We start from the raw sequence: 26,350 nt of genomic DNA, 5'->3' as shown, positions 1-26,350 counted from the left end.
CAGAGGAGCAAAAAAGAAAAAGCCCGGAAGCAAGCAAGAGGTCAACATAGTGGGCGTAGAGAAGATTCTCAATAGGAAGCACCTTTAAAATTTCACAGCCTTCTCCCCCTAATCACATAACGATATAATTGTGTAATGCAGTGGAATTAGAAGGATGTGCGACACAGTGTCAGGGAATGCAGCCACCAGGGTGAAGAGGCATGCCGGATAGGACCCGGATGCATTAAAAACTGAAGTCACAGGGGCCTGGAAATTTTTTCCACGCTAAAAATAGCCAAAGGGCATATGAGCTGCCTTATAAGCCCACACAGAAGCTGGAGATTCCAGAAGAGATAAAGCTAACTCGGTACGCTAGCTTTTGTTATGTTTTTTGGGGGGAAGCGGACTTCCTATTTCTCAGGTGAATCCGTATTTTGGAACAAGGCAGCTACAAATAACTTGCAAGGTCAGAGAACAGAGTCTGGTCTTTCTCTAGGGTTTCTACTTGGGCAGCTGGAGAATCACCTGCATGCAGTTGAACCAGCACGAAGCACAGCTAACTTCAGCCGCTTTGACAACATTATGGGGAGAAGCAAAAGGGAAGCAGGGAGAAATTAGTTGGGCTCCGCTTCTGAAGTGGGGATTGTGTTACAAATGGAGCCCTTGCCCTCAAAAGTTCAGAGGCATAGATTTTACTTCTATTTAAATGTTTACGAACCACGTATTTTCATTAAAAAATTATCACAAGGAGGCACGCGAAACAGGAACTCGAATCCAGAATTTTAAGGCTAGCTCTGCCCTCACAATTACAACCGCTCAGCAAAATGGCAACTAAAACAAAATAACACCTTTTGAGCTCCTCTCACATAAAATAGGTCTTAGCACATATTAGCAGATGGGTGGAGGGGGAGGAAGAGACAAATTGTGGCATAAAAACATGGTTTCCAGGTGGGAGAGACACTTTTAGGGGTGAGGCAGGTGTGAGAAAGGCTCAGCTGCTGCCCAGGACAGTAGGATGCTGCCACTGCACCCATGCCACGGGGTTGTAAAATGGAGGACAGCAGGAGAATTATTTCGGTTTTTTAAATTAAAAAAAACCAAACGCTTGCCACTGAACTTGTACCCTGCTACCGACTGTGTGAGCCGCAGGCTGTGCCCAACAACAGCATTATTTGGGGACTAAACCGAGAGTCAGGTGTACTTTGCCCCAAATTATACAAATAAAAGCACTCTGGCATTAAAGCAAACAAGGAGAAGCACCCAAGACAGCAATGGAGGACAGCAAACACGGCAGCCGAGGCTGCGGTAAACCCGTTTGCCTTTAAAAGTGTACCATGAGACTGTTGCATTTGCTGCAGTTTAAACAGAAAACTCCACAGAAATTGGGCTGGTAGGGAAAAAAAAGTTCAACATGCTCATCCTTCTACACCTTGGAAAGTAAAGGGAAGGGTATCTCTATTGAAACAAGGGCGGGGCTCCATTACCTCAAGGCTGACCACCTACTTCAGTCAGAAAACCACCATTAGATGCCCAAACATAGCTAGGAGGGGACAAGCGCAAATCACTTACTGTAAATCAGTCAGCAGAAGATCTCAGTGTGTAGACAATACTGGGCTTGATGTGCCAATGGTATGACTCGGTAGAGGGAGGTGGAGAGCCACCGATAGACTTATTAGCCACAGCAGTGAGATAGAACTTCCATATTCACACCAAGGACATTTCTGATAGTCACCTGCTGGAAAGCCGTGTTCAGGAGAGGGCTGCCATATTCAAGCCCTGCCTGCAGGCTGTCTGGAGACAGATGGCTGGTCACTGTGGCAAGTCAACTGCTGGACTAGGTGGACCTGATCCAGCAGGGCTAGAATCATAGAATTGTCAAGTTGGAATGGACCCCGAAGGTCTTCGACTCCAATCCTCTGCAATGCAGGAATCTCAACTATAGCATCCATGACATATGGTCATCCAACCTCTGCTTATGGTCATCCACAAGCTCCGGAGGGAGACCGTTCCACTGCCGAACAGCCCTTACTGTCAGAAATTTCTTCCCGATTAGTCTGAATCTCCTTTCTTGTAATTTGAAGCCCTTGGTTCGAGTCCTACCCTCCAGAGCAGGAGAAAACAAGCTTGTTCCCTCTTCCATGTGACAGACCTTGAGATATTTGAAGATGGCTACCATATCTCCATCTTCAAATATCTCAAGAACCCAGAGTTTGGGAAAGATTGTTATATCAGTGGAAGACTTGCGGTGATTAGTGGAGGCAACCAAAACGAGGAAGTTTAGATTTTTCGGTGATCCTATCTGCGCTCACAAGACTGTGAGAGGAGGCACACACAAAGCAAACAAATCAAGTGCCAAGTTTATTCCGGAAACAACGGAAGGCATTTCTGTTCTGACAAGCTTTCTCAGGTGGCTAAAGGGGACTTTGCCATGAGCATCTACTTGTTAGGGTTTCAGTCTTGCTTTAAATATATCTGGTTTTGTAATTTTAACTATTTCAATAATCTTAGGTGTAAATCGCCTTGAGAAGGTTGCTTAGAAGGCAATAAAAAAAAAGGATGGTGATGACAATTTAACACTTTTATTTTCACTAGAGATGAAGCCCAAAAGTGTTTCTGGCAAGGAATGAGCCTCTGTTGATCTGGGACCAGCCATCTGAACACAGAACACAATGCAGGGTTCCCTGAGCTGTCGACAGCTTTGATGAAGTTGAAGTGAGTCAAAGCATTTTATTTTTTTTAAGGCAGCTTTCTTCACCAATCCAGAAGGGCAAGCTCAAGACAACTGATTTAAGTCCTTAATGCATCTCGAGCAGCTAAATGAACCATGAAATCCCAATGCTCACAATTGGCTTCATTCATGTATTTGAAAGAAACTAGAGCTAGGGGATGAGTGGAAAAATTAGGAGGCGTTGAAATTAACAGACTACGCAGAACTAGATAAATTAACAGGGAAAGTCCAAAACCAACGAGATCACAAGTTCACCGAGGACTGGAGTAAATTTGTGGATTATATGAAAAGCATATGTGATGAACAAATAACGTTTGTGGGTTTACAGGAAGCTTTGTGAAGAAATATGTATAGAAACATTGTAAAAAAGGAAAGAGGGGGAGTAGGTGGATTTTAAGATAAAAGACAATGACAAATTTTGAACTTGCAGTATAAAGACGAGAACACGGAGGTTTCACGGATGAACTGATGGAAGTCAAAAGTATGTATTTGTGATTGTATTGAAAATGTATGACTAAAAATTCTTTTTTATTGGAAATTAATAAAAAATAATTCAAAAAAAAAAGAAAAAGAAAAATTAGGAGACGTACATAATAAGGGCCCAGCTGGCTCAGACCAAAGTTCCATCTGATAATGGAGAACTTGTGGCTGTGTTCAGATGCTGCTGGGCTAACAACTTCAACCATGAGCTGCAAAGTTGAATAAGCTGTATCTAAAGACAGAATGAATAGACTCTTAATACTGCTTTTCCATGAAAGTAAGGTAAAGGTACCCCTGCCAGTGTGGTGTAGTGGTTAAGAGCGGTAGTCTCGTAATCTGGAGAACCGGGTTCAAATCTCCGCTCCTCCACATGCAACTGCTGGGTGACCTTGGGCCAGTCACACTTCTTTGAAGTCTCTCAGCCCCACTCACCTCACAGAGTGTTTGTTGTGAGGGAAGAAGGGAAAGGAGAATGTTAGCCGCTTTGAGACTGCTTGAAGGGAGTGAAAGGCAGGATATCAAATCCAAACTCCTCTTCTTCTTCTTCTGCCCGTACGGGCCAGTCGTGTCCGACTCTAGGGTTGTGCGCCCATCTCACTTAAGAGGCCGGGGGCCAGCGCTGTCCGGAGACACTTCCGGGTCATGTGGCCAGCGTGACGAATTTGCTCTGGCGAGCCAGCACCAGCGCAGCACACGGAAACGCCGTTTACCTTCCCGCTATAAAGCGGTACCTATTTATCTACTTGCACTTAGGGGTGCTTTCAAACTGCTAGGTGGGCAGGAGCTGAGACTGAAAGACAGGAGCTCACCCCGCCATGGGGATTCGAACCGCCCACCATGCGATCGGCAACTCCTAGGCGCTGAGGTTTTACCCACAGTGCCACCCACGTCCCACTTCCATGAAACTGCGCCCCAACAAACCTTACAGTGAGACAAACATGGAAACAAAGAATAGAAGACTAGTAAAAACGTAAGAGCGTGAGCACATCAAAAGAGAAATAACAAGCCTTGGGCAATGTGTGGGAAGGGATCTGGTTCAGTGGAAGAGCCTCTGCTTTGCATGCAAAAGGTCTTAGGTTCAATCACAGGCATCTTCAGGTAGGGCTGGGAACAGCCCCTTGCCTGAAATCCTGGAAAGCTGTTGCCAGTCAGTGTCAACAACAGATGGACCAAGGACTCAGTAGAAGGCAGCTTCCTGTGTCCCCATCACTTATCTGTCCAGTTGGTTCCTGAGACCGCTCACTTCTTATAGCCACCCCACCAACCCTGCTCACCAAGCCCAACATACCCATTGCTTTTTATAAGCAAGTAAAAAAATAATAATCACATTCTTGCCGGGGTGGGGGTGGGGGCAAGTGGGGAGAGGCACTCCAGACAGCAGACAGTTCTCTGTCCTTGCACAAATGGAACAAGGGCAAATTGGCGCTGGCCATGTGGCACCCGGCGAGACAAAAATGGCAATTTGCAAAAATTCTAGAAACATTTGCGAGTCTAGGCACAGTCAGTAATTTACATGCCCTTGCCGTGCATTGGGGGGAGAGGAGCCAAGCAGAGGATTGTGTTTTCACTTGTCCAGAAAGAAGTCTCCCTACGGGAAATGGGATAATAAGATTCCAGGCGGTTATCAGCCTTGTTCGGTCTCTTTTTGGGCAAAGCGTTGCAACAAGGAGTGGGGGGAACCTTGTGGCCTTCTAGATGTTGCTGAACTCCCATCGGCCCCTGTCAACATGGCCAACAGTCGAGGCTGGTGTGAGTGGGGAGTCCTGCAACAGGTCCCCCATTTCAATAAAAACATATCAAGAGCCCTGCTGGATCAAAGATCCATCTAATCCACTCTTCTCAAAGTGGCCCAACCATATGCCCCAAAGAGAAGCCCACAACCAGGATCCGAGTGCAACAGCACACACACACACCCACTTGTGACTGTGACCAACTGGTACCCAGGACTGTTCTGTCTCCAACAGCGGAGTAGCTCACAGCGAGTGCATCAGCACAATCCTCCACACATTTGCCTAAACCGCTTTGAAGCATCCAAGTTGGTCTCCATTACTACAGCCCATGGGAGCAAATTCTGAAACTTCCAGTGTTAGAAACTCAGATATACAAGCTGGGGGCCAAATGGCTCCTTAAACCCAAGGTTGCAGTCGCCCAAAAAGGAACACCATTTTGGCACAAGATGGCTCTAAAGTCTTATTTTGACTGACTGTGATAGATTTTCAGCTAAACATCTGGCTAGTTCAAGATGACAACCTTGAGCTGTGTTAAGAATGTTGAGAACTTAAAGAAAAGTCACTTTATCCAGGGAGAGTCTGCATGTATTTTTTTTTCTTATACTATTTTGCTTAATAGTGACACAGACCATTCATAATGTAAGAAAATTCTTCACAACTGTGAGGTGGGGGCAAGTGAAGACAAGTGACAACAGTGAACTATAACGTTGTTCGCTGCTCCTGCGCAAGCTGCACAAAAAAGCGTTTTGGTTCCTGAAATTCATTCTGATTGTGCAGATAAAATGGGACACACAGAATTCTACAGGAGAGGGTATTAGTGTGTGGAAAACAGTCGAGATTCCCAGGCATGCACCTCCAGAGGTGGAGGTGTCAGGCACCTTCTGTGACCCAGGCATACCTGCAAATGGCCAAGAGCCAAGTGTAAAATGCGCCAACCACTGTGCTAAGCAGTACAGTGGTACCTCAGGTTACATATGCTTCAGGTTACACACTCCGCTAACCCAGAAATAGTGCTTCAGGTTAAGAACTTTGCTTCAGGATAAGAACAGAAATCGGGCTCCAGCGGCGTGGCAGCAGCAGGAGGCCCCATTACCTAAGTGTGGTGCTTCAGGTTAAGAACAGTTTCAGGTTAAGTACGGACCTCCGGATCGAATTAAGTACTTAAGCTGAGGTACCACTGTACTTCCCTTTACCTGTCCTGGATATCCCAATAGGTGGGACATACTTTGTGGCAGAGTTCTTCACAGCAGTCATGCCATCTTCCCTTTTACATCCTAGGATTCAGACCATCATGGAAAACAGGAACGCCGCTGCACTGGGACCCACAAACCCCACATAAGTTAGCACTCGCACAGAGTTGACATAAAACAGATGCTGCATAAGCCATCTGTTGCATTTGAGGAACGGACTACCCCCAGGGATGTGGACTGGGAAATTTAGAACTGGGAAGTTTTTTTGCCGCCTCTTAAGAATGAACCGAGATTCAACTTATATTTGGTAAGCAAAACTAACAGCAGACTTACAGCATTTCACACTTGGTGCTATCTGAATCTCAAAATGTTTTGCCAATTAGCCAGAGGTAGATGAATCAACAGATTCCATTAGGAAGCCTTCCATGCAGAGTGCACTTAAACCTCAGTCCTACACACGCTTATCTGGGAATAATTGGCACATAAATAAGCCGCAGTGTCTTCAAAATAAACAGCCACAGGATTGCGCTGTCAGTGAGGTCTAAATGTTATATTCCGATTCAAGTTCCTTTTATTGGAGGACTTGTAAATATTTTAAGACATGGCAAGTCAATGCTACCCACTTGTCTTAATATAGAGCTTAAGGGGGGGAAATGGAAAGCAACGTAGACCATTTTGGCAGGCCTAATTTTAGCAAGCCTGGGGCACTGGAGAAGCGGGTTCTTCCTAGAGGGGGAAAAAATGGTAAAAACACTTTCCTGTCAAATTTGGCTATGGCTATTTTCCATTCTAGTTGCCCAGTTTGATTAGTATTGCACTTGTTTTGTTTCGCCACTAATTTTCTAAAAGCCTGCATTTCTAAAATTAGAGAATGGAAGAGAGAATCAGAAGTATTGCAACAGGGGAAACGAATCTGGATCATTTGTTTAGAAAACGTGTTCCACCACACATCACAGACTGTCTCGTACCCAAGGACTCCTGTTTAGCTCTAAGGCAGCCAACAAAAGATCACCTCTACCACCACTCTCTGTTTGTTTGTGCTGATAAGTATGCAAGCTTGTGAGCAGCACAGAACACCTGCCAAGACAACGGACTGACTGACCGGCACTTTCTTCACTAACGCAAGGTTAATAAATAACTATTTCTTCAGTAGTTCCAGGTAGATAACCCTTTGATCAACCTGATTAGAAATTCAAATGCAGGAAAGGCATACACCCATCAGGCTGAAAAGTGTTGAAAAGTGTTTAATTCCCCTCCTGCCAACATCAGTATCACTTCATACCCCATATATTCTCCAAGGGTGGGTGGTTCTAAAGATGTGAAGGCTTGGTGGGGAAGGGAATAGGAAAATTGGGAGGGGAAAACCAACTTTTTTGGAAACAAGAAAGGAAAATAAACTGGGAGGACCGAACACATTGGAATAGCACCTGGCTGCATGCACAAGATCCCGGGTTCAACCCCCTTCGCTCTCCAATTAAAAAGATCAGCTGCCCAAGACCTTCAGTCAAGAGTGGCAGACAATCAGAATGGGCAACCCTGGTCTACAAAACCAAATTGTCCAGCTTCCTAGGCTCTATATAATAGGGGCCCCTACTAGGATAATACAATTTTTGCAACCGGGGGAAGTGGGGTGATAAACAGAAATTTTAATTTATGATTTCGTTTTGTATGTCACTTCTCCCCACATCAGTGCTTCCAATGTGGCTCATTTTGGAAACTGGTTCGTCTTTCTGTTTTCTATAGGCCGCCTCTCAAGATGTCTTCACCAAACCTGGCACAAGGGTTCCTGAACCAGGGGCAGCAGTCGTTGTCAATGTTTGGATACCAGCTGCCAATTTGAATCCAGATGGCGAACCCAATTGTGACTTTGGTGTGACTTCACCTAATTTTTGGCATGGCAGGTCCAAATTCACTAACTGCACTATCCCTTTTAAAATAATTATTTCTTGTTGTTTCTACAAATTACTGGGCAGCGACATGCATTCCCCAATAGTAAACATTTGAACTACATTTGGAGTACATTATTTCTCCCAAAGCATCCTGGGAACTGCATTTTTTTTTCAGGGCTGCTGGATATTGTAGCCCTGTGAGAGAGAAATTACAGTTCATGGGATTGCTTCTTTGTGGGAGATAATGTGATTCAAATGTGCTTTAAAATTACATTGCATATGCAGCCGAAATGCTGATTCATGTCAAAACAGAACGGGTTTTACTCAGAGTAGAACCACTGAAAAAGAATGAACGTGTTAGGTCTATTAATTTCAATGGATCTACTCCAAGTAAAACTTAACTGAATACTGCCAAACATAACAATCCAAATAAATAATTCATTTTGATAACCTAGAGTACGCGCCAGTGAGAAAATGACACGATTTCACTGGAGCGCAGAGAGAAAGGAAGAGAAAAATTATATATAGATGCCACAAAAAGTAAATTTTACTAAATCTCCCTTTGAGCAAGCTTCTAGGCCTCATTGATTTTCTTTTTTAAAAAACCCATTTACAAGCCTGAGGATGTCCTGGGGGAAACTTCAGGTGGCAGAGATAAGACCCCAGCAAGTCAGGTAGGGTAGATATAATGTTTATGGCACCCAGGGCCTTTTGTGTCACACCCTCAAACTTATTGCAAACACACCCTTGAGTCAGAGACTGGGGTTCCACACCCCACAAAAGCTCCTTGTTATCAACCAGCAGAAGGCATCAAGTGAGAGATCTATGAGAAGTCTGCCCATTTACTGCACTGCAGAGAATCCAGATTTGCTGCTCACTCAATTAACTTAGTACAGGATTTATCTTTCAAAAACAAAACAAAAATTTAAACGCGACGTTACACACGTAACAACTCAGCCAAGGACTTAGTTCAAACACAGATAGCAAAGTAAAAACTTTCCCCTCTTCCTACAAAGAGCAAGCGCATCATTAAAGCAATTCCAGGCCAGGCAGAGCTGCTCTATCAGACACACCCCTCTCAGCTTTGAAGTTCTTTCACTCCGGGTTTTTTTATGTTTATGAGGAGGGAGGGGCACGCGTTCCCTTTGCTACCACTAGTCAAGTTGCAGATTTGCAAGGGGGAGGGGCGAGAGAGAGTCAAGGCAACAAAAATCACCTAAAGGGGAACTCTTATGGGATCAATTTATTTTGGATGCAAGACTCTACAGGCTTCTGAGCTACACAGAACCTATCCCTGGGGCAGTTAGAAGTCTCGGCTTCTGGGTGAACCAAGGTCACTGAATGCAAAGTGTTGAGAGAGAGAGAGAGAGAGAGAGAGAGAGAGATCACAAAGTAATCAAGTGTGATGGTCAACAGGTGCTGTTACAGGTTCCTCTGAGCCAATAGAAGGCCTAAACTTCACAGCTTTGATTAGTCTGGCTGCTCTGACATCACATAGGGCTGCTGCAAGACTTGAGCCACAGCCAACTGCTTTGGGGCAGCAGGGATTCTGACTTCAGAGGCTCGGGAACAATTGAGGGCTTCAGAGGATGGTTTAATAATCAATGCCTCCTTCCAGGGAACTCTGGGAATTGTAGCTCTGTGAAGGGAACAGGGCTCTCCCTAGAAATCCTCAGCACCCTTCACAAACTACAGTTCCCAGATTCACTAAGGGAAGCCATGGCCGCAGCCCAATATTGCGTTAAAGGAATACTGCAGGTTGGGTCCCAGAGCACTTAAGCTGCCTGCCCTGCAACCAAATGGCTATATTTTGTCCTCAGTGCCTTTTATTTGGCTAATTACCATTCTCTGGTCTTTTAAATGCGTCAGTGGGAAGGCGGTTATTGGTTTGTTTTCATTTATTATGCATTTTACGTCTTCATTTTGTACTTTTATGTTGCAATCTTCGGGTGAAGGGTGGTATAACAATTTAATAAAGAACAATCTTTAAAATGGGAACAATGAGCGTTTAAGGCAAAGAGGGATGCAGACATTAAAAGCAACAATATAGCTCAGTCAGTAGAGCAAAAGATTCTTGGTCTTAAGGTTGCAGGTTTGAGCCCCACATTGAGCAGAAAGATTCCTGCATTGCAGGAGGTTGGACTAGATGACCCTGGGAGGTCTCTTCCAACTCCGATTTTATGATTCTGTTCAGCAAGCTGCAATTACTGTCTGCATCACGAAAAAAAGAGAAGAAAAATCCTTGCAGGGCTCTCCCACCTATGGACTTTGAAGCAGAACACAACCCTCTCCAGGTGGGGAATTGACCAAATGCTTTGAATCTCCAAACACCTTGTGAGCTGAAAGCACAGGAGGCGACTTCAGTTTTAGTGCCTGAGGTCTGCACTAGTCCAAGTGTTAGAACAAGCCATGATACCCACCAAGTGGCCTTTGGGCAACTCCCTACAGCTGCATGCACACCACAGATTTAAAGCACATGACTCGCCCCCTCAAAGAACTGGGTGCTGGGAACTGTAGCTTTGTGAGAGGTTGTACTACAGTTCCCAGCACCCTTAACAAACTACGGTTCCCAGAATCATTTGGTGTGAGGGTAAGTCACGGGCTTTAAATGTACGCACCCAGCCTCTTTCTCAGTGTATTGGAAAGACAAATGGGAAGGGCGGGAGCCATGTGCCCCATTTCAAGTGTCAAGGAGAAAGGGCAGGACAAAGGTCATTTTTAAAAATGTAATTCCTGTGTGCCAGTTATGACCTCTCAGGTGAGACACACTTTAATCAAAGGCCACCTCTGCTTTCTCTGTGTGTTGCTATAGTCACACAACATTGAAGAAGTGTACCTTCTTTAAGTACGAAACCAAGTCAACACTGGAATCATTGCCTGTCAAGTGTGGAACTCCTTCCCAGTGCTGACTTGCCGAAATAAAAAATCGTCCAGCCATTATCCAAGAATGGGGGGCGGGCGGGACCTGCTTCCCTCCAGTTGTTGCCCCAGCTGGCAAGGTATGATGGAAGGTGGAGTCTAGTATAGGTTTCCTACTCCTGGTCTACGAACTGTGCCGTATTTTTATATTTAGCTTTCTTTCGCTAGGGTTTCTAATTTCAGCAGCTGGATTATAAAAAAAAAAAAAAACATGCTTTGTTTTTAAAAAATGACTTCCTCCTAGCAAGTATTGAGGGGCGGCACGAGGCCTTTTCAGTGGTGGCTCCCCACTTACGAGATGCTGTCTTAGGTGAGGCACCCCTGGTGCCATCATTACCTGTTTTTTCGGTTTAGGCACCAGGCAAAAATATTAATTTTCACCCAGGTTTCTGGTCCTTAACTTGGGAGGATTTTTAGGTATCTGTGGCCTCTGGAGTGGGATGTGTTACGACTTGCCTTTTTCTAAGTGTATGGATGTGTTTTTAGGTTTGTTCTGGGTTTTTTTTATACTCGGTTTTAATGTTTGCATCACTATAAGTCGCTTTGGGTAATGAATAAACAGCAAAGCAGGCCAAAGACAACACAGCCTGTTAAGACACCACTGCCTCAGGGAATGGTATCTGAGCAGCGTTTAAGGCTGCAACGCTTAAGGCAGCATTGGGCAACTTTTAAGACAGTCTAGGAATCTGCTAAAGGACAAATCCCTAAAATGTGCCGAAATGCATTCATATTTCATTACCCAGAACACTCAGCATGTGCTACAGCACTAATGTAGCCCCCCATAATAGGGCTGAAAGTTACCGTATTTTTTGCACCATAACACTCACTTTTTTCCTCCTAGAAAGTAAGGGGAAATGTCTGTGCGTGTTATGGAGGAAATGCCTACGGGTGGCATGCCTATGGATTTTCCTCCTGTAAAAACTACGTGCGTGTTATGGTCGGGTGCGTATTATAGAGCGAAAAATACGGCATTCCTCCCTGTCTCCTAATACTAGAACCCTCTAGGGGCCACCCGGTAAGAGATTTGGGATGGACAATGAGGAGGCACTTTTTCACAGCACAGTGAAACTGTGGAACCTCTTTCCACAAGATGCAGGCACAGCCACCAACTCACAATGGCACCAAATGGGGATTAAAAGTATTCACAGAGGGTAACACTATTGGGGGCTAGCAGGATGGCTATCGATTTATACAGCATGTGTGGGGAACCTGTGGCCCTTCAGATTTTGCTGAACTACGACTCCCACCACCCCTGGCCATGCTTTCTGGCGCTGACAGGAGTTGCAGTTCGGCAACAACCAAGAGGGGGGAAATTTCTCCAACTCCTATTGAGCATACCTCTGAATGCCAGGTGATGGGACCAATACTGAAAGACCTCTGCCCTACATCTGGGAGCGGCAATACTCAGTGACATTTCGTCGCGCGACACACAATTAGCCTACGGAACTCATTGCCACGAGAGTCCACAATGCCCAGTTGCTTTACAAACAATGGTTAGGCCATTTTGGGGGAAGGGTAAAGAGAGCCGTCCATGGCTGTACCTGTGCTCCTGTTCAAAGTTCCTACCCCTCCAAGGATCATCTATCGCCAACTACCCAATAGAGACAGATACTAATTAATTGCAATATTTCAACATGGACATCATGATTATTATGGTAGCTTTATGTGCATTAGAATTTGTAACCTGAAATGAGAGATATAAATGACATTTTATTTTACTGCAAACAAACAAACAAAAAATACAGTGGTACATCTGGTTATGAACTTAATTCGTTCCGGAGGTCCGTTCTTAAGCTGAGGTACCACTTTAGCTAATGGGGCCTCCAGCTACCGCCGTGCCACCAGCGCATGATTTCTGTTCTCATCCTGAGGTAAAGTTCTTAACCGGAGTACTACTTCCGTGTGAGCGGAGTCTGTAACCCAAAGTATTTGTAACCTGAGGTGCTTGTAACCCGAGGTACTGCTGTACCAGACTATGTGCCCCTACAGCAACAATATGATGGGGAGCAACAACAGTAAAAGCAGCAGCTCAGCATCAGGGATAACTTATTACTACATTTATATCCCACCTTTTCTCCTATAAACTCAAAAGTGGTGCTGACCCTTCTCCCCCTTTCTGTTTTATCCTCACAACAACCCTGTGAGGTAGGTCAGGCTGAGGAAGAGAGAGCCACTGTCCTCAGACTACCCAGTGAGCTCCACGATAGAAACCAAATCCTTGTCTCCCAGGTCCAAGTCCAGCACTCTAACCACTACACAACACTGCCTCTCTTGGGAGTTACCATCCCAGGACACACAATATTCCAGAATGACACCCTCTGCCTCCATCCAAACAGTCCCAGGACTCTTGCTTTCACTGTGACCACATGGCTAGCTCTACCACATATCAATGGCAGCCACTTGAAAATGATTCTTTTTTTTTTAAAGGCTTCCATTTAAAACAGCTGTACCTTCAGGAATCCGCCTAAGCGTTGGGGGACTGAGGTCTCTGCTTCAGCAGAAAAGCGAGGCTCTTGGGCTCCTTCCATTCCCCCCCAAAAAACCCTCCAAGTTTGCTTAATCATTCCCCCGCTTGCAAGAGGAAGGCATCACCAGCAGCCAATGGGAGAAGACTGACTCCAGCGGAGGAGGAAAGAGTGAGTGACATTTCTCAAGTTACCATTCAACACTAGCCCCCCTCCAGGGAGGGAGGGAGAGAGCAGTGCAGGGAGGGTGACCTCCAGCAGCCACTTACGCCAGGAGGGCAATTCCTCTCAGAAGGCAAGCGAGCTCACTAGCCTGCTACATAGGCCTTGCTTATGTAGCACCAGGAACCTGCTCACCTCAGACAGGACGAAAGCAAACAAGGGAAGCTGGAGAACTTGTCCCATTGAAACTTCTTTTCCTTCTCCCGCCTCATCTGCCACACTCAGGAAGGTGATAGAGGGCCCAGTCAAAGGGCAAAGGCCAGGGTCACCACTACAGACAGATCAATAGATCCTAAAAGATGTCCTCAGGCACAAGGCACCCTCTTCTCCAATCTGCCGGTGTCATATTTGTGCATCACAATGCAAATTGAACTGCAGTCTAGTGGTTAGAGCAGTGTTTCCCAAACTTGGGTCTCCAGCTGTTTTTGGACTACAACTCCCATTGTCCTTAGCTAGCAGGACCAGTGGTCAGAGATGATGGGAATTGTAGTTCAAAAACAGCTAGAGACCCCGAGTTTGGGAAGAACTGACTTAACAGTGTCAGAGCAGAACCTGGGGGATCTGGGTTCAAATCTCCATTAAGCTCACTGGGTGATCCTGGGGGCCAGTCACTACCTCTCAGCCTAACCTGCCTCACAGGGTTGTGTGGGGATTAAATGAGGAGGGGGGAAACCATGTAGGCCACCTTGAGCTCCGTGAGGAAAAAGACGGGATGTAAATGCAATAAATTAAAAAGTACCAAAAAAGCACATCAGTTCAATTGGTGATTCACCTGCTTAGGAAAAACGGAAAGCGGCCTTCTGCTGAGTCAGACCATTGGGCCCATGTAGCTCAGTATAGTGTACACTGACTGGCAGCAGCACTCCAGGGATTCAGGAAGGGAGCTTCTCCTGTCTGTAGCAAGAGATGCCTCTGGGGTCTGAGCCAGAGACCTTCTGCACACAAAGCAGATGCTCCACCCATTGAGCCAGAGCCCCATCTCCCACTGGAGTAATGTCAGGGCCATGAGCATGTAGTTGCGTTATACCAGAAATTTTCCACACACAAAAAATAATAATTGTGTTTACAATCAAATTATTTCCCAGTAATTGTCAAAGTGTTTGCCTGTATATGTGTGTAAAAGCAAAGGCACATGAAGTAATTGAAAAGGCAGACACAAGGTGTGGCAATTACTCTAGAGGAATTATCACAGTCCACGTAGCCGAAACAAATGCCAAACACTCACAGAACACACCCAGGCCAGCTCTGTATCTTGTATTTGGGGTGGAGGGGTAAAGGTCAGAGGGGACCTCACTATTTCAGTAAGACATATTACTCCTTGCAGCATAAGAGGGTTTGGTTGTTTTTTGGCAGGGGAGTGCTAATGAGTTTCATACCTGAACAAGTATCTTAACCTAACTCAACAGCCATCCAAACTCTCACCCATTGTGTGAAAGACCTACAATGCAAACCTCTTGTTAACAGCCAACAGCAGCCTCTTGCTTCACCAAACACCACCTGCCACTCAGTAATGCTAGGTTTAACACAACATTTCCCTTACAAGCACAGAGCGACTCAACAACCCTGTGAGGTAGGCCTCAGCTGCAGATACAGTGGAGAAAAAGACAACTTGACCAAAGCTCAGCATGCTGTTGTACCAGAACTTAACACAAGGGAAATATCTACACTGTATATTTAAACCACACGGCTTTACCCAAACAATCCCGGGAACTGCAGTTCGTCAAGAGTACTAGGAACTGTGGGGGGTGAAACTACAGTTCCCAGGATTCTTTGCAGGAAGCTGTATGCTTTAAATGTATGGTGTGCATGTTATCTACATGTGCATTATGTGTGTGTGTGTGTGTGTGCACAAGAGAGTCTACACCTAATGTTTTCCCAGCATATGCATAAGCATAAGCAGCAACCAGAGCAAATCACACAGGCTCAATCCAGTGGCATCTTCATGGGATGAGAAGAGAGGTGACACAGACCTGTGAGTCTTCATGGGCAGACTCCAGGCAGGCCTAGCACCTGTTCCTCCAAGCCATGAACACTTTCCACAAGCCAAGGGCTCAGAGAAGCCACAGCACCACCTGCAACAACGAGGAGAATCTTACCAGAGGCCCCAGGTTTCCTACTTAAGGTGACATAGCTCCATAGTGCTTAGCTGTTCAAAGTTCATAAGGGGGAATGGAGGACCCAGAGAGCAGAGGAGAGGGAAGAATTAAGGAACAGTTTGTCTCCTTATTCCCCCCCCCCCCCAAAGTGGGACAGAAATGCTAGTACAGAGACATGAAAAGGAAGATACACATTTCAGTGCCACAAAGCAAAGAGGAGCTCCCAAGGGCGCGCTAATGACAGTGCACTGGGGCCAAGGAGGAGTGGCTCCACGTTCAACAAAATCACGGGTGCAAAACTTTTCTGAATTTTCGAAGGACACTATAAAACGCTTTCTTTTTGTTTAATGCACAAGAAAAAGTCGGCGAGAGCACCGCGGAAGAGCCGCGCTTTAACAAGGGTTAATCTCCAGCCTTGGCTCGAGCGAAGGGATCCCCTAAGAAGCCGCCGCTTTACGAATCTAGGATGGGTGGGTGGGAGAGTGCGTGTGGGGTGGAGAGCGGCCCATAACGAGGAAGGGCCGAACCACGTGCCACGGGATGGGTGGGCGAAACGCCAACGCGGAGCAAGGCGAAGGAGAGGTTACCGAGGCCTGCTCCTGGTGCTTCTCGGTGCAAAATGCCGCCCGCCGGCGGAGCTGAGCGCTCTCTCACCTGCTAACTGCCGCAGACCAAAAGACCCTTAAAGGGGCACAGCTGCAGGGGCGAGTCGGGAAGTTGTTGCGGGAGGGAGGGGAGAGAAAACGTCAAAAAACACCCAAGAAATGCAATTTTAAAAATCGCTACTTGGGAAGGAGCAACCGTACGTGTAATCCAGCGGAGGCCCCGAACTGCCGCTCTGTCCTCCCACAAAAAGCAACGCGCGTGTTTTATCATAAAGCAGCCCTCCCCCATGAGGACTGACGCCTTAACCCTCCAGTTAAAGCCGCTACTCACGATCCGCCCGGTGATGCTCGCCCTCCTCCGTCTCCTCCTGGCCGTCCCACCCCCGGTGCCGGTGCCAAGCCCCCGTGCGCTGCCGCCGCGCCCGGCCCCTCCACCCGCCGCGGGCTCCTCGGTCGTCCCCCCACGTGCTGCCCGACCGGGCCTTTCGGAACGCTGAGACATTCGACCGATATACACAACGTTCCGCTCGCCCCGCCCACCGCTCGCTCAACGTCCCGCTCGCCCCGCCCCTCCCGCTTACCCCCTTCTCGGCCGCAGCTCGCGCGAGACGTCGAGGGGGAAGCCACGCCCCCTCCTTCCCCAGACTGGGCTCGTGAGTCAGAGGGCAAGAGAGAACGAGAACAGGGAGCGTGGGGAAGGGGCAAAGTGTGCGCATGCGCACCCCCAGCATGCTTTCTCTCTCTCTCTTCACCGCCCCCCCCATGCAAGGAAATAAGAAGGCGGGGTTAGTTCTGACAGGGTGTGTTTGACCCTCGTTGAGGCTGTCAGTCGCTTAAAGAGAACTTGCAGAGTAAGGCTCTGTGCGCATTTACTCTGAAACAAGTCCCACTTTCCCTAAAAGGCCTACCGCCTAAGTAAACGTGCATAGATCGCACCATCAGGCACTCTTGCTTGGGATCAAGCCCCGAAAACGGGCTTGCTTCTAAGTAACGATGCATGAGAATTTTGATGGAGTGATCTATTAAACATGCAAACATTTGCATCAGTAGAATATAAAAGCTCAGAGTAGCAGTCCTTTCTGTGTTATGAGAGGATGAAAGAGGCATTGTTACGGACATGGTGCCTACCCCCACATTTATATTAATTATCGTTTTAAAATCAATCTGCCCAGTTAATTGGACAGACATTTTTAAGGTTGTCAGCTTATTAATATTATTGATTGATGAATGTTCCAGCACTGATAGAGATTGAAAATATATTTTTGTCAGTCTTGTAGTTAATTATTATTACTGTATTCAGGGTTCTCTTAAAAGTATCAGTTGTCAGCTTTGAAGTCACAGCTGGCCTTCCTTGCAGGGCTGTTGGAGGTTTTTGGGCAAAACACTGCCAGTCTATCCTATTTTACAGAGCGTTTGTGAGAGCTAATGCTGCAATCCCAGGCATACTCAGCTTGCAAATAACTCCCTTGAAATCTGGGGTTCATGCCCCAGTAAATGTGCTTGGGATCAGGCTGCAAAAATGCTAAATCAAGGCTTTAGGTGGGATGCAAATAAATAAGCTTCTTCCACAGGGTGTCTGTCCCTCTGGTTTCCAAATTCCCCCTGCCCCGAACCCTTTCCACCTGGTTCGCCAAAGAATGCCCATACACTCCAAAGGATTCTTAAGAATATTAGTGGGATCACGATCATGCAGAGCCCCAGTCCCCAACCCCTATTCTTTGTACAGTGGTACCTCGGGTTACATACGCTTCAGGTTACATACGCTTCAGGTTACACACTCCGCTAACCCATAAATAGTGCTTCAGGTTAAGAACTTTGCTTCAGGATAAGAACATAAATTGCGCTCCGGCGGCACACTGGCAGCAGGAGGCCCCATTAGCTAAAGTGGTGCTTCAGGTTAAGAACAGACCTCTGGAACAAATTAAGTACTTAACCCGAGGTACCACTGTATATTGTATTGTTGTTTTATTGCTATGGCCGATGGCTGACATAAATAAAGATTCATTCATTCATTCATTCATTCTTGTGGATTGTCTGTTGCTGGGAAAGAGTGCTCACCTGGCACTACCAATCTTCAAAAGCCCAGGGTGCATGGCTGCTGATTTCATCATTTAAATGCTTTGAAGGGATGCACCAGGTTACCCCAAACCCACTGCTATAGCAGAATCGAAGCCAGAGTGTGGTTTCTAAGAGTGAGAACAGAGAGCAAAAAGCAGGTCAGATGGATTATTTGTCTGAGAATGAAACTCCTGCTGTGCCCAGCTGTTGCCCTTTGTGCCAGGGAAATATGCACCCAAATTCAAGTTCCACCAACCCCACTCTTTTTATGAGGTGGGTTTCGTTCAGCAGAAGCCACTAGGATCTGGGTTAAGGTAGGTTTCCTTTCAGCGCTTGAGCAGGTCTTGTCAACTTATTTCCTAATGAAATATATTTGCACTTGATTTGGGGGTGAGGGGTGTGGTAGTTGATGCTCCAACCAATATAGCAGAGGAGCTGATTCCAGCTGTGTGTAAGTGGGAGAGGACGGGAGAAGAGTCAGCTGCAAGGACTCAGTGGGAGAAATGCACTCTGCACGTTCCCAGGGATACTCTTTTCATAGCGTGTGAGAGAGGAATAAGAACACAGGAAGCACTGCCTATCATCCACCTAGTGCAGTATTGTCTACTGTGACTGGCAGCGGCTCTCCAGGGTTGCATACATGGATTATTCCATCATCTGCTTCCTGGTTTTCTTAAACTAGAGACACTAGGCATTGGATGTGAAACTTTCTGCATGCAAACTCTGTGCTTTTTCACTGGGGTTGTATCTTTCCCCATTGTCCTTTGTCAGGGACCAGCTCCCGTTCACATGGCCCATGGAGCAGCAATGGAGAACCTGTGGTCCTCCAGACATTGTTGGACTGCATCAATCCCAGCCAGCAGTATTTCAGCAACCTATGGAGGGCCACTGCTCTGCTCTGGAGAGTGGGTGCATAATCCCTAGGGTCAATGAATGTGCATGAAGATTAAGGCACCATGGAGCCTGCCAGTGTGCACACTGCTGCTTCTGGGGCAAGCTTTCAACTACTGACATGGCTGGGCAATTATGTTCCTCCCTTAGTTTATCTTTAACCAAAAGAACACACACTTTCTTTGCATTTAAATCATCAGAAGATAGGCAATCATAGAGTAAATGAATTAGGCATACAAACTGGTCCCTCTACGGTTTCAAGAAGACATGAGGCTTTCTCCAATATGTACTATCTGATTCTTTTAATTGGAGATACTAGGGAATGAAAGTGGGAACTTCTGCCTGCAAGGCATGCACCCCACCTCTGAGATATAGTCTCTCCTTATTTTAACCCTGTTGATTTTCCTTTGGTCTTAAATCAGGGATGAGGGATGTTGCAGGACTATAACTCCCCACATCCCTGAGTCCATGTTGGCGTCCAACAACCTCTGGAGGGCTGCAAATGTTCCCAACTAATCCTCTGCTTTTTTTACCCATATGCATGACTAAGACTTTCCAATAGGCATTGGCTCTTCTCAATGAGCAGGCAGAATGGGCAACAGAATATGATAAAGAATAATTCTAAGAAGTATCAGGGAGACATATGGGTGGGCCAACAGAGGGTGGAGATTTGGGTATGGTTGTTTTTCAGAGACACCAAAAGCTCTGCATTGTGTAGTGCCACTATTGAGATTACATGCAACCTGTCATGGTCTTTGGACAGAACAATCAAGTGGTTGGTTGGTTGACTAAATGTAGCTACCAAATTATGGCTCTATCTTACCTTGACCATCTAATACTGGTCATCTCTAGGCAATCTACAATATAATAATAAAGGCATATAAAAATTCAACCATATGCAACACAATAAAGCATTCCATTCTAATGACCACATCAGTAAAATACAAAATTATTAATAAAAACCACTCTCTTGACATGATCACCACACAATGCATACAAGTTGATCACACCCTACGAAGCAGTAGTCAGTCAACTGGAATACAGGTGGAACCTCCCTTGGTAGAGCATGCTGGAGTAAGTGGACATGAGAAGGGGTTAATTTCCTTCATGAGCATAAATCATCCCATGAATGAGCTAATCACAGGTGCAAGGTCATCCAAGACAGTTGCTATGGTAACGGCCCAGTACCCCAACTGTATCTGTGATTAATGCACGTCAGCAAAATAGTCTGTTAGTCTGCAGTCTGTCTGTTAGTCCAATGTTGTGTCTTAATTGCTGAATTTATTTAGAGCAGCAGAGATACTTTGTACTTGTGTGTATCTGTTTATATCTGGGTTTGCAAAAGCCTACAAGCTGTACATATCTACATCCAGAATTGTTTTGCTGAGCCTTATCTTCTACAACAGTAAACTATCTTAACATTTGTCTACTTCTACATGGTATCTCACTTATGATTCCCACCAGAACATTCAATAGGAGGTTCCCTATAGGATTGTACCCAAAGCAACACAGGGCTTGACCTCCCATTTTGCATAATTGGTGATTTTGTGACTCTGACATCAGAAGAAAGCCTACTGTAAATTAATTTTTTTTGGGTGGAGGAACTCTGATCTCTCTTAATAAGTCCACAAATTTGGAATTGACTCAACCTGTCTCAGATCACTAAAAATGTGACCTAAACCATGGGTAGGCAAACTAAAGCCTGGGGGCTAGATCCAGCCCAATTGCCTTCTAAATCCGGCCTGCGAACAGTCTGGGAATCAGCGTGTTTTTACATGAGTAGAATGTGTGCTTTTATTCAAAATGCATCTCTGGGTTATTTGTGGGGCATAGGAATTAGTTCACTCCCCCCCCCCGAACAAATTATAGTCTGGCCTCTCACAAGGGCTGAGGGACAGTGGACTGGCCCCCTGTTGAAAAAGTTTGCTGACCCCTGACCTAAACCATCACAGCTAATGCTCCTGTCTGTGCCACAAATTGTACTTAATATTTCAAAATGAGTGTTGTTATATCATGTGCTCTCCTGCCTTCTTTCCATCACACTGGCACACACCCTTGATTTTTTTTTTTTTAAGTCAGCAACCTTCCATCTCAGGCCTTTTTGGAAGACAAAACCAGCAATCTTGCCTGCTGAAACAGGCCACAGCAGAAAAGGCAGGAGGTAACTCTCTTGCACAGCCAGAGAAGCTTATCCCGCAGGGCATGGGATTCACTGCCTGACAAACCAGCTGAACCTACCTACACCCGCTCAACATCTATAAAGTGTGGCCCTGATTTGAATAAGAATGCTCCCTGGTAGGGCTGGGAAATCTGTGGCCCTTTGAGCATTGTTGGGTAGGAATTCCCAGCATCCCTGACCACTGGCCATGCTGGGTGGGGTTAATGAGAGACCTATTCATTTTTATTATTATTTAAATTTGTATACCGCCCTATACTTGTAGCTCTCAGGGTGGAACTTGGGGATCTTAGATTAATTTCATGTTTAAATCTTAGTTGAAGACTGCAACCTTAAGACTACAGAAAAAAATAGGTCATCCCTGAGGGCATCAAAATCTGTTAAAGGAGTGATGAGTCAAAGTTGTCTGCTTTTTAAGGCTGTTTTTGACTGTGGGTTTTGTTATTCTCCTAGTTAAAAAGACAAAATCTGTAAGCATGTATCTTGTGTCTCTCCCTGCCCCCAGCCCTGGGGTTGTAATTATTTTGCTAACCCTGCACTGTATCTGATATGTATCGATGTTGAACCATTGAACTCAACATTTAAGCTGCAAAACCTATGGACACTTTCCTGTCCATTGATCCTTGCCCATCCTGGCATATAAAATCTAGGGAAGCTTTTAATGTTTGATGTTACAGATAGGTAGCCGTGTTGGTCTGCCATAGTCAAAACAAAAAAATTAATTCCAGTAGCACCTTAAAGACCAACTAAGTTAGTTCTTGGTATGAGCTTTCATGTGCATGCACACTTCTTCAGGTATCTTCAGGTATCTGAAGAAGTGTGCATGCACACGAAAGCTCATACCAAGAACTAACTTAGTTGGTCTTTAAGGTGCTACTGGAAGGAATTTTAATGTTTGATGTATGACAGTATTTTAATATTTTTTTGGAAGCAGCCCAGAGAGGCTGGGGAAGCCCAGCCAGATGGGTGGGGTATAAATAATAAATCATTATTATTATTGTTGTTGTTGTTGTTGTTGTTGCCGGGAAGGGCTGGGTGATGGGCTTCGTGGGGTGGTGAATGCTTCTCTCTGTGAGGGAATGGCACCCTCACCTGCTGGGTGAGGTGGAAATGATATCTGGTAGTCAGCAGAGGGAGCTCCAGGACTGCTTGTGTTTAACTTGCACAGTCCAGCTCCCAAATTTCTACCTCGCTCAGAATTAGAGCTGTGCCAAACTCTGTCCAGCAGGTTCTCAAACACTTTCTCCCACAAAAGGCATTTTCCATTTTCCTCCTTCATCCTCAGAGCACTTCAGAATTGGCAGGGCATGGCGTTCTAAACTTTATTGCAAGGTGGGTGAGGGACGTGTGTTGCTTTCTCCCTCAGTAAACTTTCCTGAGCTCTGCAGCACCTCTGATTTGAAAAAGCTTCTATAACAGATCCCACCGCTTATATACCAATTGCAGCAGATCCAAACTGCACACACACACTATAATAACCACCACAGGTTATCTTTTTGGATTTTGTGTGAGGGAAAACTTTGGTACTTGGGAGACTAATGCAGAAGTTGGAACAAGTAAGAAAGATTTGTTTAACAGAACGACATGGATTAAAAAAAAGGATATCATGTTATTTCAGGAAACCATTCACCTAATAGTATTTCTACTGAATCTAACGGATGTTATGGGCTTCTAATCAAGCGCAGCTTCTTTTAAACTTCAGTTGCTTATGTTCAGTTACTTCACTTCAGGTAGATGCTATAGGTTTCTAGACTAGATGGTGAATGCTCAGCTTATTTCCAGTTATTTCACTTCAGTTCCTTAACTCAGTTGTTGCACAGGTGTTGCAGCTTAATACTTTGGTTCTTAAACAAGGTGGTACTTTCTGTCAGTTACCCAGCCCTTTGATAATCCTACTCCTGATGTACTTCAAGTAACAGACCCAGGAGATCACCACACCCCTCTTAACTGATTTGGGAGTCTTCTCTTTCTAGAAGAACCTCTCCCCTCCTGACCGGAAAGAGACTTAAGTAGACTGTATCCTTTTAGCTTCTACTTCTTCTGGCTCAGCCTCAGCCTCCCAGTTAACTCCTGGCCTAATACCACACACCGTCCTTCACACTAAGCTCAGAGACTCCTTTCTCTAGCTTTGGATATGTTTCTCAGAGTGGCTGTTTCAACCCAGAACCAACTCTCTCTCCTCCCAAACTAAAGCCTATCTGAACATTCTCTCAGAAACGGCTCCTTTTATATTCCCTCCGAAAGTGCTGGCTCCACCCCCTTCTGGTTAGCTGTCTTGGTAGTTAATCAGAGAGAGGTTCCAGCCCTCTGGTGGAATTCTGAGGCACTGCATCCCCAAACTGTGCTCTGGCTCTGTCAGTTTCACATGCGTTGTCTTGGGACGTCCTTTTCTGGACTTTAACTGAAGCCTGAGCACCCAAGAAGGCTGCAGCATTACCTCAGGTTAAGAACTTAATTCATTCTGGAGGTCTGTTCTTAACCTGAAACTGTTCTTAACCTGAAGCACCACTTTAGCTAATAGGGCCTCCTGCTGCTGCTGCGCCGCAGCTGCACAATTTCTGTTCTTATCCTGAAGCAAAGTTCTTAACCCGAGGTAATATTTCTGGGTTAGCAGAGTCTGTAAGCTGAAGCGTATGTAACCTGAGGTACCACTGTACTGAGATGGATTTGTAGAATAAAAGGACACCTTGTAGCCACCTGCACCTCACCCATAACTCAATCCACCCCTCTGATAATTTTCAAATGCAATTTCCCCCCTCATAAACCAATGGCAGAGCTGGGAGGGGAGGAGAGAGGGAACCATGGGAGAGCTTTTCTGCTACCTGGAATTTCATCCTGTGGATGCACAAGGTCCCAAGCTCAGTTCCTGGTTCTTCCACGTTAGAAAAAAAAACTAGGTTGCTTTCATCTGAGGCTTTGGAGATCCATTGCCAATCAAGAACACTTGGCAATGGTGGGCAGGAACTAAGTGTTAAGAGCACTTGACCACCAGCATTTCAGTTTCATGAAAGGTACTACAGTGGTACCTCAGGTTAAGTACTTAATTCGTTCCATGGGGCCGTACTTACCCTGAAACTGTTCTTAACCTGAAGCACCACTTTAGCTAATGGGGCCTCCCGCTGCTGCTGCACTGCCAGAGCACAATTTCTGTTCTCATCCTGAAGCAAAGTTCTTAACCTGAAGCACTATTTCTGGGTTAGTGGAGTCTGTAACCTGAAGCATATGTAACCTGAAGCGTATGTAACCCGAGGTACCTCTGTATAAAAGTGTGAAGCAGAAGCCATTCGTGTAAGGCACTCAGCTCAAGGCCACATAGAAGCCTCTTTTGGATGCCCCTATTAGCATGTGTCTTTGGGGAGTGGTTATTTAAAAAAAACGATTGGCCATGTTCTGTGCCATGTAAGCAAAAGCACATGAAGTCTCCAACCAGAGTACTGTACATAATTTACTCTGAAACATTCACTGCTTTGAATGATTCTTTTTGCTTTTGCTAATCCAAAGGGGAGGGGGAGAAGCCCTCAACACTTTGACATCTTATTCCCGCCTACTTCCTCTGGCTTCTGAGATTATCCCATACACTGAACCATCCACCTTTCAAAGCTGTCTTTGCCACTCATAAGGGTTAGAAACTTTGAAAAGCATAAAGAAAAACTCAGAATCGTTGAAACCTGGACTGTGCATCCAGTCAGTTTGCATTTCTTAGTACAGAAAGTATTGATCTGATGTGTAGAGATTTTTCCTATTCTACTTAATACGGGAGGGTTCTGGAAGCTTATCTGTGTGAGAAACAAGCAGAAGGTTCATGATTGTTTGGGTTATACTTTCAGAGAAGCTAAGTACAGCTGGTTTGAACTGGTTCTCTTATCTCTTTCAATCAAGGTCATACTGACTATAAAAGGGCCAGAATGAGCCTGAATTTCACTTTCTCTCTTTTTTTAACTCTTTCCCCTCTGTGTGGTTTTCTGTACAAACTAAGCATAGTGCTAAGGTTCTAGATTTATTATAAGTTATTGTAAGTGTAAGGTTAAGTCTGCTGTAACTGGATTATTCATGGACAGTGCCAGTTCTGAATGTATTGGATTTGTGACCATTATGTTCATTTGCCTTCAGTAGCAGTAAAGCTCTGTTGGATGAAATATTGCCTCTGGTCTATTTTTGGGAATCCTGCAACATGTGCAAGTTTTTACTCTGCTAACTATACATTGGAATCTACTCTGGATCATATTGAGTAGATTTTCAACGACACACCCAACCCATATTCTGTACTTTTTCTACAGCTTTGTGGCATCCTGGTATACAGATAGCCTCTTATTCTGAGATGTGATCAATTGCTTTTGGGAAATGGCTGCTCTGCCATTAGTATTTCATACACCCCAGATGAAGCCTTTACAGATTAGATTCAGGACTGAGCCACGACCCAAATCAAGTGATGAAAATGGGTTTAGAACCATTAAAGACACACAAGCAAATAATTACTCCAACAAGTCAAAAGCAGGTTGAATTTACATTTTTTACTTCAAAAAAAGGGAAGTACATACATGAGGGAAAGTGGGGGGTAAACAACAATTGCTTGAAACCATGATCTCTACAGGTTTATTTTAATTTTAATATATATTTATATATTTATATATATACCTCCAATTACCCACCCATAAGTGTGCAAGTCTGCGGGGCTCACGCCCAACGCCTTGCACAAGCACTTACAAATATTAACAGGATTGTAGACAGAGGAGGAGAGGGAACCAGTCTTCAAGGTTGAGGCCCCAACGGGAAGTAGCAAGTTCTATAATACATGGCGTTAGGTTTATAGTACACAGCATCACTTCCTTTCAATGACAGAACGCAACAGCAGGGAGGAAAGAAGCACGTTAACAGTTACTAAACACTAAAAGATATTCAAATGTCATTATGTTATACATGTA

The 26,350-nt window shown here is 45.3% G+C and overlaps 1 protein-coding gene and 1 long non-coding RNA gene across 5 annotated transcripts in view; one reads left to right on the top strand and one right to left on the bottom strand.

Moving 5' to 3' along the window:
* The window catches only part of AKAP1 (A-kinase anchoring protein 1), a 42,718-nt gene extending 21,100 nt beyond the window's left edge, over positions 1-21,618 (bottom strand). The window contains exons 1-2 of one of the 4 annotated variants that reach the window (XM_083714457.1): positions 20,076-21,618; positions 18,362-18,489 (exon numbers count right to left, since the gene is read on the bottom strand). The gene's annotated coding sequence lies outside the window, so the exon portion shown is untranslated. Of the gene's footprint in view, positions 1-13,365; positions 13,514-15,572; positions 15,675-16,634; positions 16,853-18,361; positions 18,490-20,075 lie in introns of those variants that run through there. The other 3 variants (XM_083714454.1, XM_083714455.1, XM_083714456.1) reach the window with 3 other exon arrangements.
* LOC310832750 overlaps positions 1-26,350 on the top strand; it is a 404,622-nt gene that overhangs the window by 283,952 nt on the left and 94,320 nt on the right. The window lies entirely within an intron of this gene.

This window comes from Podarcis gaigeae (assembly GCF_964106915.1).
Source record: "Podarcis gaigeae genome assembly, chromosome: 15".
Taxonomy (NCBI): domain Eukaryota; kingdom Metazoa; phylum Chordata; class Lepidosauria; order Squamata; family Lacertidae; genus Podarcis; species Podarcis gaigeae.
This window is presented reverse-complemented; position numbering and strand designations above follow the sequence as displayed.